Here is a 20686-nt window from a genome sequence, read left to right as displayed (position 1 = left end):
CCTCATAACAACAGGCATGAGGTCTGTTGTTTTACGTTTTTGGCCTTTCTATGTCAGCAGAAATTGTTTTTTGAAATGCTCACATTTTAATTTTGATCTTGCTGAACTGCACAAACTCAAGTTAAAGGTTGGATTTTTCTCTGGCGTTTCTGCTAGAAACGCCAGAGAAAACATGTGTCACTGTTTGGAGATTATAATGTGTGATCAGGTGAACATGACAGAGCATCTTGAAGATTTTCAATGTTGTATTAATGAGCTTGTTTTCTTCTTTCAGTTTAATAGTAGAATGCAATGTATGAATTAGGATTACTTGTAGTGTTGTATGTACATTTACATGTAGAACATGCAAATTAACAAACTGCATGTCACTTCCCAGAGACTTTGTCACCTAATGTTATTGTCTAAGCATGAAAATTACATTGCTGTTTATTTCTTGAAAAATACAACCATTTAAGATTATTGGGGGTTTTTTTCTCTAAATTGAACCAGTTGGAATCATTAAGCTGAATTTTTTTTTCTCCCAAAATACAAATAGACTTGTTAGGAAAGCAGAAAAAATAAGTTTGAATTGTTTTCCTTTTCTAAGCTAATTCATATTTCAACCGAGCCTCTTTGATTGAAATAATACAAAATTCTACCAAATATATTTTGTAATGTTTATTGAAAACATTAGACCACCATAAGAATATACATCATTTGTTGTTGAAATACTCTTAAGGCATCAGCTGATTTTGGGGGTTTAATAAAGCAAAAACAAAGAATCCTGATCAGAGCAGAATAAGAGCAGTAATGAATGGTTGCAGCTGTTGCATTTTTGTAATTAATAGTCTTCTAATTGGACAAATTATTTTGCTGCCATATGAGGCGTGGGAACAGGCATGTGAGGAAAGCTGTCGTCTCTCAGGAAAAGACCAATCTGAATTTGCATAATGAAGAAAAACTCCATTAAACTGCCAGCTCCCTGCTTCCATCTGCCTAGATTCTACCTGGTTCTGTTCTGCAGAGCTTCAGTCATGGCAGTTGTTCTGAGAAAACCACACAAACAATGATAGCAGATAGGGATTTTCTATGTGAGGATAAACGGAATCAGTGTAATCCTGTTCTGTTTTCTGATCAGATCCTAAATCTAATCTGTATCTTGCCTTTCCCTTTTCACAGGTTCCTGCAAACCTCAGGGTTGCAGCTATGGGCGTATCACTTTATCTTTGAGAAGAACCAGATTTCTTCACTTTCGTCACTCTCTTCCCATCCCCTTCTCCATTTTCTATACATTTGTTTTCTGGGAAACTGGGGAAGTGACTCACCAGGAACCAGACCCCATTGACCCTGCCTGTGGAACTGCCTCCTTTCCTTCAACTGGAAACCATGAAAAACCTTTGTCTCATTGCTGGTCATTCAGGATGGCCTTTTCCAGCACTGCTATCATTTTGTGCCACTTTTTTACTGATGGGCGGTTGCTACCATGCCGCCCCCTCAGGCCCTGAGTCCGACTCCTGCTCCACCTTAGTTCAGAACCGCTTCTTTGGGTTCTTTTTGTCATCATCAGTGTTCCCCACTGTGCCTTGTTCCTGGACCCTACAGAACCCAGATCCACGACGGTACACAACATTCATCAAGGTGACCAAACCCACAGGGGGCTGCCAGCCGTTTCAACTGCGGACCTTCCAGTATGACTCCTTCCTGGAGACCACGCGTACCTACCTGGGCATGGAGAGTTTTGATGAGATCGTGAGGCTGTGTGACTCCTCTGTTCCTGTGGCCTTCCTGGAGGCTGGAAAACAGTTCCTGCAGATGAGGAAAGGACCTCCTCGGGCAGGCATGGCCATCCAAAACGGTGATGAGGATTTCAAAACCGAGTACCTGGTGGTGGGGAAGCGCAATCCAAGCATGGCGGCCTGTCAGATGCTCTGCCAGTGGCTGGAAGACTGCTTGGCCTCCAGCACATCCAACAGACCCTGTGGCATAATGCAGACCCCCTGCTTGTGCTGGGACAAGCCTCCACAGCTCAGTCTGGGTGATAGTTGTTATCACAATGGAGTTTACTTGGAAAACTGTTTGCCCAGCGTGAAAGAGAGTGGAAAAGATGTGGAAATAAATGGTGAGTAGTGTTCATTTTATCGCAGTTTAAAATAAAAAGTGTCAGTAGAAATCACATCATTGTTTGTGGATCCTGCTCGGCCTTTGAAAATCACTGAAATGCTGAGATTAACAATTATCTCTGCTTCTCCTCTAAACAATAGGGTAGAAAATAGTTTTCTGCCAAGAAACTGCAGAGAAAAGAGATTTTTGTTTTTGTCTGCCCTTGGAAGGTCAGCATCGCTGTTTAGCATGCTCTCAGCAAGGTGTCTGAAAAATGGTATCTTCAGTGGCCATCAATGCAGGGGAAATGTGTATGATTTGTGAAAAGTGAGGACAGTAGTGTGACATTGCCTCAGAAGCACATAGGGGTGCTCTGGCAGCAATTGGGAGAAAGAGGGCCAGAAAGAGACAAATGGGAGGTTTAAGGTTTCCTCTGATGGAAGCGAGCTCAGTAACCTTGCAGTGTCTGCAGCGTATTTGGTTCCTTTGCAGTCCAACAAGTGACACTTGATCGGCCTCAGGGAAGCTTTGGGAAACTGAGGAGACTCAAGTGCTGATATTGGATAGATGTGAGGATGCTCAACACAGACTGGGGGTAGGGGGCTGGGGCTCGAGTGATGTAAATAGAGACAAAAGAACAAGCTAGATAAGAATAAAGGCACAAACACATTAGGCTAAGGGTTCGTGGTTTGTAGTCTAATTGTCTGCTGCTTGATCCTGACTCTCTTCCCTCTCCCTCTGTGGACAGGATGTGGCCTGACATCTCTATCCTTGCTTTGTCAGGACTTTGGCCAGAGGGATAAAACATTTCTTGGCTCCCTCTCTCCCCTTAACCTTTTCCAGCATCTATCTCACATTTTTTCCCTTGGTCTTTTTCCCTCTCTTCCTCCTCTTCTGCCTCCTTCTTATCTGTCCTACCATCACTGCCTCTCCATCTCTCCCTCCCCAGGCTGATGGTGGGCTGATACTGAGCCAGTCATGGGAAGCCAACCAAGCAAGATGTTGTACTGGGTATCTCCTGCCTTATCCACCTCCAGTCTCCAAAGAACCCAATATCCCCTTGCTACCTCTGCCTCCTCTGCAGTAGTTATCACACTTATGTAATCCTGCTTATGGTGCTCAACAGCAGGATGTGGGCTGTTTGTGCCTTAAGGTGTGAAAGTTAAAATGGTATAGAAGTATACCATTCACCATTTGCTTATGAAGGGATAAAAATCAAAGGACACTTTATAGCTTTTCTGCCTCCTTGTGCTTCTGCCCACGCAGACAAAACGTCTATTGCAGTCCAAGGTAAAAGCCTACTGTTTTTGGAATATTGGCCTGGATGGGTGATGGGATGGATTAAATTGGTTGAAAAAGACAAACAAAAGGCTGCAGAGAGGAAATGGGTTGTGAATGAAAAAAAGGGCAGGAAGCCAACAATTTAAGGCTTCTGTGCAGCAACAAATGGGACTAGAAAGGTGTCTGTTGTGAGCAATGAATGAAGACAGGAGATCCAGAGTGCCCAGACAGAAAGGGGATGAAAGAATTAAAGGTGAAGAGGCTCACAGAGCTAAGAGGGAGAGTGGTGTGAGGTGAAATGAGTTTGACTAAGATCGATGGATTGTAGATAAGGGTTTTGCCTTGAATGTATGTTTTGCATATGGATGGAGGAATGTCTGGTCCAGCATAGACCTGAATAGAAATAGAAACCTGATAGTTTCTTTATGTGTTATGTGTAATGGTTGAAAGTCACAGTGCCTTAAGTGGGCACAGTAATTCAGAAAAGTGCTGCTATTCAGCCTGACATCCTTTGTCAGCTGGATGTGTCAAGTCAGATTTCCACATTTGATGCACATCACCTATTATTTAGTGAGGCAGAGGGTGCACAGCTCTGGGTGGTTAATGGACTGGTTATACATCAAAACGTCCATTTTCACACGATTAGCATTAATCATTACTTTTCAGGAAAATTAATATCATAGATGTGAAAGTCTGAAAATTGAACCACCAGCTGCTTTAAATGACTTTGATGTTCAAAACTCCAGAATCAAATGAGTCTCATAACTTATCAATAATATTTAATAAATAACATTTTAAGAAATTAAATAGCAATTACCGAGTAACAGCACAGGTTAATTTCACACACATATAAAACTAAGCTCTGCTATGCAGATGTCCCACTCACATGGCGATATGGGATGGTTGAAACTGAAAGTGAAATTTATCATCTTAATTCATCAAATGAGTATCTGGCCAATTATGAGCACTCATAACTCTCTGAAACATCATCCCATTCTTTACTGTATAAGATCTTTAACCTTTAAGGTGAGAGTAATGCTGCTTTCCATGCTAATTTTGGAATGTCCTGACATTCAAAGAGTCAAGGTTAATGAATTAATGAGATCTCTGATGATATATACTAATATGAGTGTAAAGTCATCTTAAGACATTTTGCTCAAAGATAGAAACTTTTGTTTGTTGTTTTGAACAGCAGGACAGTGTTCCAAAGAATGGGTCGGAGGAATGTGAGAAGATCAGAATGTGTTTGATCCAAATGATATAAACAAAGACTGCAGGTATTATGCAGGGTCACAAGTTACCTAAGAGCTTATGTAATTTTGAAGAACATTCAGCTACAATTTAACACAAAGCACAGGAACTATCTGAGTCTTGACCTTTACAGAAGGAACCAAACAAGATTTCACACAAACACACTGCCATGGGCGTCAGCTTCCAGCTTCCTATGACTTCGTTCCATATGAAATATCATATGCTGATCTACGGAAAACAGACTGCTCTCTAAGAGGCTTCTTCTGTTTATGATTTTAGTGAAATTTAAATGTTTTGCATCATAAAAAAGCACCATAAAAAGTTGAGTTGTTTTATTATTATTTTTGCAGTCCAGAAATCTATCAAAAATAAATATGTGCAGATGTCCCTCTTCCCCCCATACCTTTTCTTATGATAGAATTGTGCCTGTTCACATACACACACATCCCAGACAAACATTTACAGTCAGTTCAGTCATCTTGACAAAACCTTTAAACATTTTTATTGGGTTTAAAGTAGAGATGTGCCGATCAGGTTTTTTCCTGCCGATACCGATCACCCATGAGGGCCGATCACCGATACCGATCACATAATTATTATTTATTTTTTATCATAAGCACTACCGGTTACATTATGTGGAAAAAGGAACCATGAATTCATCTTAATTTAGACAAAAACTTGTTTTTAATAACTTTTTCCAAGAAGAAAACTAAACAAAACAGGCATTGTGCAAATTGTACTGCTATTGGTAATACTATCTTTAACAGACTGATAACATATGAAGGCTCTGAAGAGGCTAAATAATGCAAAGAGTCAAAATAAAACCTCTCAACATTGCCAAAAGATTCAAGTATAAAACTTAACATTCAAAGGCAAAAACAGGTTCCATTACAATAAACAATCCAGAGTTACTGAATGAAAACTTCCTGTTAGCATGGTGGCTAGCTGATTACTGCTAGTTCTGAGTGGCTGTTTCTGACTGAGCGGAGTAATTATGCAGAACAGGGAGGAGATCGATTATTTTTTCAGAGATTATCTGTCTCATGTTAGGACAGCGAAAGTTTTAATACGTATGTAAAATGTATTTTTTAAGTTAAATGCTGCAGCTTTCATCAGAGGTTCGGTGTGAGAGTCACTACCAGGTGGAGCAGAAGCGGCGCTCCGTCTGTGAAATATTACTACCTGTAGCGTAGCAGCGGTTCAACAGCGAGAGCAGAACCAGCGTCTTACATCGCAGCTCGAAGACTTAAATAATTTCGCGGGTTATTTGTTTAGCTTTCTGACCGTCATGCTAATCTGGGTGAGTGTTTGCAGCTGTGCGCTGCTTTACCTGCTATCTGATCCTCCGTATGTCTTTTTTACTGCAGTGAGCCTCGATGTAGCCAAACTCCGTCAAGTATCTCATTGTTTTTATGTCGTATTAGCTTCGTTGTGTTGATGCATTTTGACGTGCTTCAATTTTCCGCCGCAACAGGCAAACTTCCCCATTCACTCAGTGCGTTATAGTTCCACATCGCTTAGGATTTGTTGCTACGCGTTTGCGCAGAGTGAAGGAAAGAGGAGACCAGCTGCACAGGCAGGCTGCGAAATGAGAAGCAGGTGATCGGTATCGGCAACAAGAGACAATGATCGCCGATCACCGATTATCACCGATTTCACGGAAATCGGCCCGATTATGATCGGTGACCGATCGATCAGCACACCTCTAGTTTAAAGCATTAAGAGTCTGTTGGGAACATTGTTTCAAATTTTATTGTACTATAGATAAATGATACTCTTATGCGTTGCTTCTAAGTATTGTGTTTTATAATATTGACTCATATGTAGTTTGCAACAAATTGTGTTTTATATTTATATATAAATTAAGATTTATAAAGCTATAACGTAACAGTCACAGTTTATCCTGTCTATTCTACATTAAACTTTTTTTTACCTATGTTGTTTATCACATCTTTATTTGACACCGAAACATTTACAAGCCAGCTCCTCCTGGAGGTATGGACATTTAGAAATAGTTCTGGAATAAAAATATCCAACTATTGCTAAAGTCTAACTTATTCTCCTCTCCAAAGATGTTGAAATTTCTCCATAAAGACACTCTTGTTCTGTGGAGTGCATCATTACAGCTCATCATTTTAGGCTTTTTTTAACCAATATCCTAATTGTCCAGGATGATCCATCTGTTTTTAGTTGTTCTAAGCTGTTTCAGGGTTTTCCTCATATAATGTGGTTCTAGCTCTACTCCACTCTGACAGTTCACCCCAGCAGTTTTGGACTGCATTGAGCAAAGCACAAATTGAGTGTGTGGAGATGTGACAAACTCTTCCAAAGCTAACACAGACTATTCATCAGGCTGCCTCAGACTGAGCAGAAAGCAGCCGTTCGTTTTAGAATGAGAAAAACAAGCAAAGTAAAGACAAAAACAAGTCTTTACTTTGTGTGTAAAGTAAATATGATTCCACCCTGGCCCTGAAGAAAAAAAGTAGTTGAACACTGAAACTACCTTATAAGTGCTACCATCACAAGTGGCATCAAACAAGTGGGAAATATTTGATATCCAGTGAAGTTGGTGGCTTTTGCAATGACATATTTGTCTATTTGTTGCAGGTCATAAGCAAGTAATTGTAAATTCTTAATGACTTTATCAAAATATCTTAATGTTAAATATATTACTGGCAAACCATTGCATTCCAAGTAGTTCTTTGTTGTGCACAGTGATGAAGTGATACCAGAAAGAATTAATGACAGAACCAGAAGAGTGGTGGAGAGGCAACAAATTTTAGCCATGAAGATGGTCTCAGTTATGTATGATGCCATAACTGAGCAAAGACAGCTCAGCAAAGACAAGAGATCATGTGAGCAATTTAATAATTTAATCATTTTATATCAACTAAGTCATTATTATGGAGGGAGGTGCTGCTGAGAAGGATGAGTACAGGAACGGAGTAGAAAGTGGAGCAAAAAAGATGCAGCTATGATTAAAACGAACTGTAATTATTGTCTTCAGCTAATCTTACAAGTAGTATCATTTATTCCTGAGTAGTTCTCCATGCTTTTAAATATGTTCTACATTTAAGTCCTGAGTTATGAAGGGAGAGATGAAGCAGAGAAAACCAAAAGGTAGATGAGAGAGAGGAGGTAAAATTACATGGGAGAGTAAAAAGAGACAACAAATTAGAGCTGCTTATTAGACAATATAAAACCCTCAGTCTAGCTCAGCAGTAATGTCTCTATTCCCCCAATATGAAGCATGTAAGAGGGAAATTTAAAAAGTCATGCATTGATAAAATGAACAACTTTTAGGATGCATTCACGCCAACCCTGTTTAGTCCACTTTGATTCAACTGAAGTCAGTTTGCCTAGAAAGTCTGGTTGGTTTGAGGAAATGTGAATATGTAATGAACTCTGGTCCACCTACAAACCTAGATCGGTTCAAGTGAACTCTGATACAGTTCTAATGCGGAGACTGCTCCAAAAGCAGTAAGTGGACTTCTGGGTAAATATAGCCAAAACAAATGCACCAAATGGCTTGTGGTATTTTGTCAAAGTCTGGGAGAGAAGTCCTACAACTGCTAAACTCTGGTGCCACTCTTTTTTTGTTTGTATTTTGTGAAAAATATCTTCTTCAGAGGTCTTCATGTCACTTCCTTCAGTGATTGTTGGGCAGCGGGCGGGGGGAAGGTTGCTCAAAGGGTTTGGATTGTTTGGCACAGCCGAGTGTGAAAGAGAACTGCAGCAGCTGAAAATGGAACAAATATTGTAATTTTTGTCCCCAAGTGAACCAAGTCTACTGGACTATCAGGGGTAAAAACAAGCTTAATAAATGCCATCTTATTTTATTAATCATTCAGTTTTGATTGGGCGAAACATGCTTTTTACCTTTTCAGCCAACATTTTATTGACATATCCTTTTTTATGTCTAGCTCCTTGTCAAACCAAAATGTATTAGTTTATTCACGTAAATAGTTGGGGCCTCTCACAACACTTCCTTTGCGAGAGGTTTATTAAAAGCCAGGAAGTCCAAAAAGTTCTGCCAATGAGTGAATTGAATCTTTTCTTTTATTGTTATAGTTATTTCAGACAAACATTTCACCAAGAGAAAACAACACATAAAAAAGTAGAACTTGCATATTTTCTAGGTGTAACACCCTGTACATACATACTCAAATACATGCAGTACACTGCTTGTTTGGTGACTATGAGTCTGAAAAGTATGGAGGACCAAAACTGACATAATAATAAATAAAGGAATGAATATATAAATATATATCCAACATATATAAATAAAAGAATAAACATATAAATAAAAAAATATGTATCCAACATAATAATAAATAAAAGAATATATACATAAAAGAATAAATATATATCCTACATAATTATAAATAAAATAATAAATATATAAATAAAAGCTTAAATATATATTTCCTTTTTCATTTACCCTTACACATGAGTTTCCGTCAAGAAAAATAGATATTTTGCTTTACCTGTTTTGCTTCTCCCTTTTCTGCTCGCTGTATTTCTGCTTGCTGTTTTTCCGTTTGCTGTATTTTTTCCTGTATTATTTGCTGTATTTTTTGCTCGCTGTATTTCTGCTGCATTGTTATGTTAATGAGGAGGGCTGCCTTCTATGTCCAGCTCTTCTACTATTGGTCAGTTATCAGGAAAGAGAACGATCCGTGTGCAGATCGATTGTGAATGTCTGCACTGTGGTCCTCTTCGGCGAGCGCCTTATTTGAGAGGAAGTAAGCAACTATTAGAGATGTATCGTAGGATTGCTGAGGAATTAAGGCACATAGCTTAGCTGAAAGTAATACAGTCAGTGATGACTATTTACTGTTTTGAGTCGATGTTTTGAGTGGGTGGTCCAGTTAGCTGCAGACACGGATAATGATGCTGACTCATTAGTTGTCCAGATTTTGGAGGAAGTGGCTTGTCATTTGCACAAATCTGTGTACCACACAAGAACAGTTGGAAGACCTGGATATTTGCTGCCTGCTGACGTCTTGGAATCATTTCTTCTTGCGGGTGTATCCGTCATGGATATTGGCAGACTTTTTGGGATCAGTGAAAGAACTGTTCACAGGCGAATGGCAGAGTACGGTATAAGGTAAGTACGCATGTGTGGTATTTCTTTTGCTACTTTGAACTGATTTGTATTTTATATTTTTATTATAATTCCAGTTGTTAGGAACATCTGTGTCAATGATGTGCAGTGAGGTTCATGACTGGGTGAGGCACTGACTTAATCAAAATCATAATATCCCCTGCATGTTATTGTTTACCTATGGAAATACAGGGTGAAAATAGCAATATAAATTATCTTATTATTCTTCCATGATGACAGCTGAGGTTCTGCCTCCCCTGACCACACGTCGCTGATCTGTTGTGTTCAAATGTACAAATATCGAATTTTACTAGTAAAACATATTATGTTAAGCCTTTAATCCACTTAAGAAGTTTAGAATTGTGAGGTATATTCATATTAATCTACGATCGGCTCGCGATCTATTCAGGGTGTACCCTGCTTCTGGCCTGTTGACCTCTAGAGATAGGTCCCCTCACCCATCATGACCCAACTAGGATAAGTGTTAATGGATGGATTCATTCAAATATATTGAGGTGTAGATGGCATCAGAAAAGTATTTACGAATTTGTTGATGTCCACCATTAAGATACTTCCACATGACAGTTATGGTAATTCCTCTTCAAAATGTGTAATACATTTGTGTCAGAAATTTGGTCTTACAATTCCTTCCGTGTGGAGAACCTCACTTTCGGTTGCGTTTTATTTTTTCTTGTAGAGTATCTGAATTATACTGCAACATTGAAGAAGATGAGCTGGATGGAATTGTGTGAGAGATTCTAAGTTATCACCCTAATACAGGATACAAGATGATATTGGGCTACTTGAATGCCAGAGATATTCATATCCAAAGTAAGTCAACAGATGAACCTATGGCTGCTTATATTAACACCAATTGCAGTTGTATATATCATTCAATTGATAACAAATAGCAGTTTACCACTTATATGCAATGTAAAAAGATCACAAAGACAATTTAATGTCATACCATTGAAAGTAAATTAAATGTTCTAATATATTGCAGTTGCATAGCAATATTGTAATCTTATTTTAACTGTCATTAGTACACCATGGACTCATTGACATGTGAGTGTTTTAGGTGTATAGTTAATGTTTGAAATTTTCCATTTCATTATGTTCATCACCTCCAAATCAAACATGTTTTAATTATGGATTACTTAATTTTTCAAGGAAGAAGAGTGCAAGAAGCAATGTACCGAGTTGACCAGCAAGGAATTTTGATGCGCACTTTCCGGCTTCGCACTGTTCGGCGTAGAAGATACTCTGTCCCAGCTCCAAACAGCTTGTGGCACATAGATGGAAACCATAAACTTATACGGTCAGAATTACTTGTTTGATAAAAGAAAAGCAACACTTAAGATATTTCCTGAACAAAGAGAAATAACTAGACCAATAAAATAAATAGACCAGATAAATGCTTGAGTGTTTGATTAGAATCTGGCATACTAATTAATATTTAGGACGATTTAACTTGTTTGATTAGTAGAGATGTGCCGATCAGGTTTTTTCCTCCCGATACCGATCACCCATGAGGGCCGATCACCGATACCGATCACATAATTATTATTTTTTTTTATCATAAACACTACCGGTTACATTATGTGGAAAAAGGAACCATGAATTCACCTTAATTTAGACAAAAACTTGTTTTTAATAACTTTTTTCAAGAAGAAAACTAAACAAAACAGGCATTGTGCAAATTGTACTGCTATTGATAATACTATCTTTAACAGACTGATAACATATGAAGGCTCTGAAGAGGCTAAATAACGCAAAAAGCCAAAATAAAACCTCTCAACATTGCCAAAAAAATTCAAGTATAAAACTTAACATTCAAAGGCAAAAACAGGATCCAGAACAACAGCGAGAGCAGAACCAGCGTCTGACATCGCAGCTCGAAGACTTAAATAATTTTGCGGGTTATTTGTTTAGCTTTCTGACCGTCATGCTAATCCGGGTGAGTGTTTGTAGCTGTGCGCTGCTTTACCTGCTATCTGATCCTTCATATGTCTTTTTTACTGCAGTGAGCCTCGATGTAGCCAATCTCCGTCAAGTATGCCACTGTTTTTATGTCGTACTCGTATAGCTTCGTTGTGTTGATGCATTTTGACCTGCTTCAATTTTCCGCCGCAACACGCAAACTTCCCCAGTCACTCAGTGCGTTATAGTTACACATCGCTTAGGATTTGTTGCTGCGCGTTTGCGCAGAGTGAAGGACATAGGAGACCAGCTGCACAGGCAGGCTGCGAAATGAGAAGCAGGTGATCGGTATCGGCAACAAGAGCCAATGATCGCCAATCACGCACTTTTTCACGAAAATCGGCCCGATTATGATCGGTGACCGATCGATCGGCACACCTCTATTTAGGAAGTTAAATCGTCCTAAATCAAGCATAAAAAATGTTCCCTTATTCAGTGAGCATCTATTTTGAAATGGTTTTGATAACTTAATTTAAATCATTCTGTTTCTTACGGGTCACACCTATTATGAACCCTATAAACCTATTAAGAAAAATACATTTGTTTCATGTTTGTAAATGTTCTGTAGCTGCTTTATTATATTCACATAATGAAAAGCATGTAAGTTAATTGAACATTAAAAGAAAAATTGATTCATAGAAATTGTTTGACTGCTGATGGTCCCATATTAATGTAATTTTTAAAAATGAGGAATTAAGTTGACATTACAAATACACGTACTCTTTAAAAGTAGTTTATCTATTTTTATAGTGAATAAGGGAGACCAACAAAGACAATGACATAAAAGTTTTTTAACTTGTCTTTGCCTAAGAGAGAATGTAACTACTCTGTGTTTTAACTGTCGAGAAAAGTCGAGCTCAGCCCACTTCCCCATGCTGGAGATTTTAGTTTAATAATAACAATAAATAAAGTTATCTTTAAAACTGATTACACAGGTGACATCAAGACCCAACAGTAGAGTCAGATGGTAATAAAATCAATCTGGTTGTGTGTGTTGTTATTATGTCCTGCAAACTTTGCTTTAATTCTACTTTTTTCTATTTAATCATAAAAAATCATAGTCAGGCAGAAAGAGAGTTATGAAACAGGAAAAGCAGGTTTCCTGGAAAAAGAGGAAGTTTCCAGCCTGCAGTGATTAAAAATAGTTCAGACTGCTCATTTTGAGCACTAAAGGTTTAAGGAATAAAATCTAAACATTTTGAGTTATTGGATAAAACCCAGAGTAAAATACTTGAATTAATAATGATAACTTATAATTAAGCCAATAATCAATATTGGTTTAACCGGTGGTTGATGTTGGTTTGATTATAAGAATATTTACACTTACTCTTATACTTATGGAAGTACTTAAAGGAGAAAGAAGTAACTGTAACATGGTGTCAAATAATTAGAATAATGAATTATTCTTGGTTTCTTTTCAGAAATGTCTGTAATAACACATTATGATTATAAGAGTAACTAATAAGCAATGGTTATTATAATATTATAAGTGAATGCTAAATCAGAGAAACTAAAAGGTTATAAATGTGATTTTGACATTGAACTGGAAATGGTGTAAAATGTGTAACTGTAACTAAAGGTCACTGATGTTGTGTTGGAGGTAGATGGTAGAGGAAAGGTCAGGGGAAAGAGGAACTGATGGGAGAGCGGAGGTGACCAACGCCTTATTGCTAAACTTAAAACTTACCTAAGAAAAGGTTAGACACAAGAGAGCTGTTGAGCAACCCTGGGACACTGGTACAGACATCAGGTCATGTCCAAAGATGGTGATGGATATGAGATTATCGGTCCAAGCAGTCAGCCAATGAAACAGGCACAGCAACAAAGCTAGCCAATGCAAATGCACCAAAAGGGTGGATAAACCCTTTATAAGGTGAGTGCAAAAGAGGAGTCTTTGGTTGGATCCTTCAGGCAGCTTCGAGCCAAGATCGAGATGGACAAAGAACTCTGCAGCTGAAGAAGAGCCGGAGCCACAGAGCCGAAGACTGTTCTGCACATGGGGACCAAGCCGTTAGCCCTGCAACATGTGGCTTCAAATTGCACTTCTCTCACCAGCTGGGTTTGGGACTCCAAAGACAAAGACCAAGGCAAAGATGAAGATAAAGACAAAGGCAAAGAATAAAGGCAAAGAGGAAGAACTGGTGTGTTCCTTCCATGAGACCAGCCCTTCTACATCTCGAAGGACCAGAAAGATCGTGAGACGAAGAGAAAGGAGCTACAGAGCTGCAAGACAAGAAAGAGAGGGCCGCTACGCGCATGAGGAAGTCACCCTGAGGCCCGAGATCTGCCGCTCTGACTCAGTACTCTTCCTGTACTGGGAGCCTCCTGCTGCTGCAACACCTTTTTCATCATCAGGCCAGTTCTGGGGTTCAAAATGCCAAACTCCGTCCATCTCTCTCAAAGTTTCCCTTTTTTAGTTCACAGTGTCAGCATTAGGGAAAGATAGGCTAGATTATTGATTTTACTTATTTGATTATTTCTGTTACTGATTTAAGCTGTACTGACCCTTGCAAAACTGCCTTACTAATAAAATATTTAGCATTAAGAAAATCTAAAAGATGTTGTGGACATTCAGTTAATGAGTCACCTTAAAGTTCTTTGATGGTTGTAAAATAGCTATGAAGTTTGATTCTGGGAGGAGAAAGTGGAAAATGTTTTATAGGTTGCTTTTAGCCAAAACTAAAACAACACCCTTGGGACTCACCCGAGTCACTAAAACCAACCTGGTTCAGTAACAAGTGCAAGTTGTAATAAGAGAAAGAGCGACCGTTAACAGGTGTGCTCTGTGAAACTAGCTGATTCTGGGCTGCTCTATCTGGCTAGTTCACAGGGTGAAAAAGGGTGGGACATCTGGATGGAGGTCGTTAGAAGCCAGGCTAGTCTTTCTCGCACCCAGCTTAAACAGAGTTTACTTCAGTTCTGGGTAGGGTAAATCTCGGCAGATTTAGGAAACTCAATTCACCCGTTAGACGGAGAGCTGGGTAGCACATCTCCCTCCTCTGACAAGGGGAAGTAGAGAGAGAGAGAAGGGGGGGGGGGGGTGTTGCGCAACAACAAGGTCGATTCCCGGTCAGGGAACCACCTCCTTCAGGATGTGGCAATTCCTTAGGAACATGTTGATGAGCTGACGGGCTGAGGCAGAAACCTCACAAAAAAAAAAAAAAATCTGGAAGTTCAGCAGAACAAAGCAAAAAGCCTTACAACTTGCACTTGTTACTGAACCAGGTTGGTTTTAGTGACTCGGGCGAGTCCCAAGGGTGTTGTTTTAGTTTTGGCTAAAAGCAACCTATAAAACATTTTCCACTTTCTCCTCCCAGAATCAAACTTCATAGCTATTTTACAACCATCAAAGAACTTTAAGGTGACTCATTAACTGAATGTCCACAACATCTTTTAGATTTTCTTAATGCTAAATATTTTATTAGTAAGGCAGTTTTGCAAGGGTCAGTACAGCTTAAATCAGTAACAGAAATAATCAAATAAGTAAAATCAATAATCTAGCCTATCTTTCCCTAATGCTGACACTGTGAACTAAAAAAGGGAAACTTTGAGAGAGACGGACGGAGTTTGGCATTTTGAACCCCAGAACTGGCCTGATGATGAAAAAGGTGTTGCAGCAGCAGGAGGCTCCCAGTACAGGAAGAGTACTGAGTCAGAGCGGCAGATCTCGGGCCTCAGGGTGACTTCCTCATGCGCGTAGCGGCCCTCTCTTTCTTGTCTTGCAGCTCTGTAGCTCCTTTCTCTTCGTCTCACGATCTTTCTGGTCCTTCGAGATGTAGAAGGGCTGGTCTCATGGAAGGAACACACCAGTTCTTCCTCTTTGCCTTTATTCTTTATCTTCATCTTTGCCTTGGTCTTTGTCTTTGGGGTCCCAAACCCAGCTGATGAGAGAAGTGCAATTTGAAGCCACATGTTGCAGGGCTAACGGCTTGGTCCCCATGTGCAGAACAGTCTTCGGCTCTGTGGCTCCGGCTCTTCTTCAGCTGCAGAGTTCTTTGTCCATCTCGATCTTGGCTCGAAGCTGCCTGAAGGATCCAACCAAAGACTCCTCTTTTGCACTCACCTTATAAAGGGTTTATCCACCCTTTTGGTGCATTTGCATTGGCTAGCTTTGTTGCTGTGCCTGTTTCATTGGCTGACTGCTTGGACCGATAATCTCATATCCATCACCATCTTTGGACATGACCTGATGTCTGTACCAGTGTCCCAGGGTTGCTCAACAGCTCTCTTGTGTCTAACCTTTTCTTAGGTAAGTTTTAAGTTTAGCAATAAGGCGTTGGTCACCTCCGCTCTCCCATCAGTTCCTCTTTCCCCTGACCTTTCCTATACCATCTACCTCCAACACAACATCAGTGACCTTTAGTTACAGTTACACATTTTACACCATTTCCAGTTCAATGTCAAAATCACATTTATAACCTTTTAGTTTCTCTGATTTAGCATTCACTTATAATATTATAATAACCATTACTTATTAGTTACTCTTATAATCATAATGTGTTATTACAGACATTTCTGAAAAGAAACCAAGAATAATTCATTATTCTAATTATTTGACACCATGTTACAGTTACTTCTTTCTCCTTTAAGTACTTCCATAAGTATAAGAGTAAGTGTAAATATTCTTATAATCAAACCAACATCAACCACCGGTTAAACCAATATTGATTATTGGCTTAATTATAAGTTATCATTATTAATTCAAGTATTTTACTCTGGGTTTTATCCAATAACTCAAAATGTTTAGATTTTATTCCTTAAACCTTTAGTGCTCAAAATGAGCAGTCTGAACTATTTTTAATCACTGCAGGCTGGAAACTTCCTCTTTTTCCAGGAAACCTGCTTTTCCTGTTTCATAACTCTCTTTCTGCCTGACTATGATTTTTTATGATTAAATAGAAAAAAGTAGAATTAAAGCAAAGTTTGCAGGACACAATAACAACACACACAACCAGATTGATTTTATTACCATCTGACTCTACTGTTGGGTCTTGATGTCACCTGTGTAATCAGTTTTAAAGATAACTTTATTTATTGTTATTATTAAACTAAAATCTCCAGCATGGGGAAGTGGGCTGAGCTCGACTTTTCTCGACATAACGTAAACATCTACTCTTCTGAATAAGAGCACTGCGGTTATGATTTTCCTTCTCTTCCTTTTGTTTGTTGCATTCAACAAACAAAAGAAAGTTTCTGCTACCAGTGCTAATCAAAAATGTTTTTGTTGTCTATATAGATGGCAAATTGTTGTTCACGGGGGCACTGACGGCTTTAGCCGCCTCATTACTTACCTGACTGCTACTACAAACAATTGTGCTACAACAGTTCTTGACAGCTTTCTTGAAGCTGTGAATACATATGGAGTGCCATCTCGTGTTCGTTCAGACAAAGGAGGGGAGAATGTACTAGTGGCACACTTCATGGTCTCAACCAGAGGCCAAAACAGAAATTCTCACAGGAAGAAGCACACATAACCAAAGGTATTTAAATTAAAGTCTTGATGTATTCTCCATTCTCCATGTTTTCATACTGACTACTTCCATGGAAGTTGCTACTTTTCTCAAAATAGTATGACAAGTAACCGTCGTGAAATCCCGGGGTAAGTATTCTGTAAGTCTGCATCTCAGAATTATGAACTCAATGTCCACAGAGCAATGACTGGAGACCAGGGTGGCGTTGTTACACCAGCTGTTGTTAATGTAAATACAAACACTACCTCCCCTGGATTTACCAGTAAGAGCATGGCTCCTGTCAGCTCTAAAAGTTGTTAGCCCCTCCAGGCTGATGTCATGATCAGGGACAGATGAGTTTAGCCATGTCTCACAGAGAATGAGAATGCAGCAGTTTCTTGTTTCCCTTTTGGTGGTTAAATCCAGCTACGCTTAGTCCAACTTGATTCAAGGGATCATTCGGAAAGGGTTAGCTTTTAGCTTAGCTGCAAGTCCACCACGACACTCTCGCTTTTGTTTTCTCTCACGTCTTCTCCGGTGTCTCCATGGGCCTGGGCTGTTGGAAGATTCTGTTGCTTGATTCAACTGATCTAACTGACATAGCAGTCCAAGGCTTTGTAAAGTTGTCTGTGTCTTCTTATTTATGAAGTCCAGATGACTGAATTAGCTCAATATTAATTAACATAGTCTGACGGTCATAGACTGTTCTTACAGTGTTTCTCAGAGCTATTGTAGAAGAAGATATTTAATTAAGCAATAAATGTGTTGTATTACCGGGAGCTGAAGCAGCCGCAGCCATATAGAGTGCCGCCATGGCAACAAACTTAACTTTAAATCATCAATTTCCTCACATTTATAATGACTAAAACACGGTTACATAAAATGACTAACATTGATTGACAAATTGAAATTATTATTTTAAGTTGTTGGTGTTTATATAAGTGCATTATGACAACCTTGTTTTACTCCTTTTTAACATTAAAATGTCTTTTCAATCCATGATTGAGAGGTTATGGAGAGATGCATTTGGGGTAGTGTTGGATCTGTTTTATACAACTTTCTTCTACCTGGAGACCGAGGGCCTCCTGCAAACAGACGAGATGCACTTATACGCATTACACTGGACCTTTCTACCTCAAATCAACAGACATCTTCAATTTTTCATAGACAGCTGGAACAACCACGGACTACGCACAGAACGGAACCAGTCACCACTACTGTTGTGGTCTCAAAACCAATGTGAAGGTCACGAGCCCACACAAGTTTGTTTAATTTATGCCATTTTACAAAGTGCAATTATAAATTTGCTTTTGTGGTTTAAAACAACACCAGTGTGTGTAGTCTGGATGTTTTTTATATATTTTCTTAAATCTTTGACAGGTTGACAACCAGTATGGTATTGATGGGGAGAGCCAATATGGTTGCCATCATGATGGCGTGACTGTGCCAGAGATAGAGCTTCCAAGGCCTTTGACTCGGGTGGAAATTGAAACACTACCAGATCCAACGTCCTTGTTTTCTAATGTGATAAATGTTTATTGTCAGACAGTTGATATTCTAACTGGAATTTTTGGAGATATGTAAATTGAAGATACAAAAGAGATTTCCTTCATAATTTGGTGCAACTTAGTTTCTTTGATAAATACAAATCCTTTTTTGGGTGTAATTTATTATCAAAATGTGTGTGCCGCCTTTTTTGCTGAAAGGTTCTGAAATTTACATCGTTATAACAGAGCCAACTTTCTATTTATTAATACTGACTACATAATATTACACAGTGGTATTCAAGTTATATTCTATATTGGCAAAGACAATAAATTAGATGTAAACATTTTCTTTTAATTAACAATATTCAGTGTTTAAATGTGCTAGCTACATGTTTATGTAATAAAATCACCATTATGAAACCATTGTAATTTTCATTACAAATTCAACCATATCAGCTTTAACATTTTGTATGCAAGCCATTTCTAGCTACGAAATCAATTACTATGATGGTCTAATATTTCTTAAAAGTTTCAGTGATACAGCTAATGAATGTGTTAACTGGGTAAACAATTTATAGCAGCAAGTACAAGCTTGAAAATATGTTCTACAATAACATGAAACAGTTATATTTGAAACAAGAATGCAAAGTTCTGTCAAACTCAACCAATTAACAAGTGCACTAGACACTATTTTATAACAATTACAAAATATTTGAAGGTCGTAACTAAAAAAAATTACATAGTGCATTTCTAAGTGCTTAAATTTGTAACATGTTGAAATGGCCCGGTTCAAATTAGGCCAAAACCTGAGTAGCTTGAAGACATGCTGGCCATTAGGTGTTGGTGGAAGTCTGCATAGTTTTTGTGATATTTGGACAACTTTAACGTCAGGAAGCAAGTGGATGACTGAGGGAGATTACAGTCAACAACTTCAACCTCCAGATTGGAGCTGACCAGACCCCAGCCGGTCCAAAAGGTTTGTAGATTCCTTAGGATATCTGATGTCCCTTTAAGGCACACAAATTAACAAATTATGTTAAGAGTTAATGTTATCAATACATTAGCAAAGACAATTTAATAATTCAGTTTTGAAAGGCACACTCAATGTATTTTTTAAAAAATTGCTTACCACTTTCTATGAATCTGCAGAGGAAACTCGTGATCAGACAGTGATCTTCCAAAGAGGCTATGTCCTCATCTATGTCTTCATCATTAGGCCAGTTGATGTTATCGGTTATCATCTGCCCCAAAAAATGAAATGCAAAAACATTTTTTTAAATGTAGGTCAATATGAATGTGCTTAGTCCTCTCTTGCATCTTGATAGAAACAAAACTGTTTATAGGTTTATCTCAAGAAAGAATACTTAAAAACATTGCAATTTTCTCATCTTTAATTAAAGCCATGTTTATAGAAACCAGCAGTGGTGGAGAAAGTACTCAAAAAATTTACTTAAGTAAAAGTACAAATACACAGGCAAAAATGTACTCAAGTAAAAGTCAAAGTACCACATTAACATTTTACTTAAGTAAAAGTAAAAAAGTACTGGCTTTTAAGAATACTTAAGTATTAAAAGTAAAAGTTCTTGCTGAATACATAACCTAATCGCTAATATCATTAAGTGTGCCGATAGTATTTAATTTGAATACATCATAAATGTGCCATTTTAATAAACAATGTCACAGATTAAACATGTTCTTATTGTGTTTATTCTCTGTAAGAGTTTAGACTTAGTTATGTGATTCTATGCATCATAATTTCAGGGATGGAAACATCTTGTTTCCTGTCCTAACGTAGCATGAACTTCATTAGTGACATTTATTTAGAAAGAAATCCAACTGAAAGGGGATGGAACGAAGGTGTGGGGGGGGGGAGACATGCAATCGAGGAGCCACGTAGCAGAGTTGTAGTCCCTGAGACCAAGACCAGCACCCTGCGCTACATGACACAATAAAATGAAGTGCATCTATCAAAATTGGTTCTCAGATTGATCTGAAAGATCCACATTTCCATAAAAACACCTAGATATTAAATACTTAGAGCTGAAATATAT

General features: G+C 38.5%; 1 pseudogene; it reads left to right on the top strand.

The window, feature by feature from the left end:
• The first annotated feature begins 1446 nt into the window (after positions 1–1446).
• LOC106917975 (uncharacterized) lies at positions 1447–18732 on the top strand (annotated as a pseudogene).
• Positions 18733–20686: the final 1954 nt, after the last annotated feature.

The sequence above is a fragment of the Poecilia mexicana genome, unplaced genomic scaffold (genome assembly GCF_051168715.1).
Source record: "Poecilia mexicana isolate PSO_F unplaced genomic scaffold, ASM5116871v1 scaffold_6, whole genome shotgun sequence".
NCBI lineage: Eukaryota > Metazoa > Chordata > Actinopteri > Cyprinodontiformes > Poeciliidae > Poecilia > Poecilia mexicana.
Note: the sequence above shows the minus strand (reverse complement) of the source record. Positions and strands in the feature narration are given on the sequence as shown.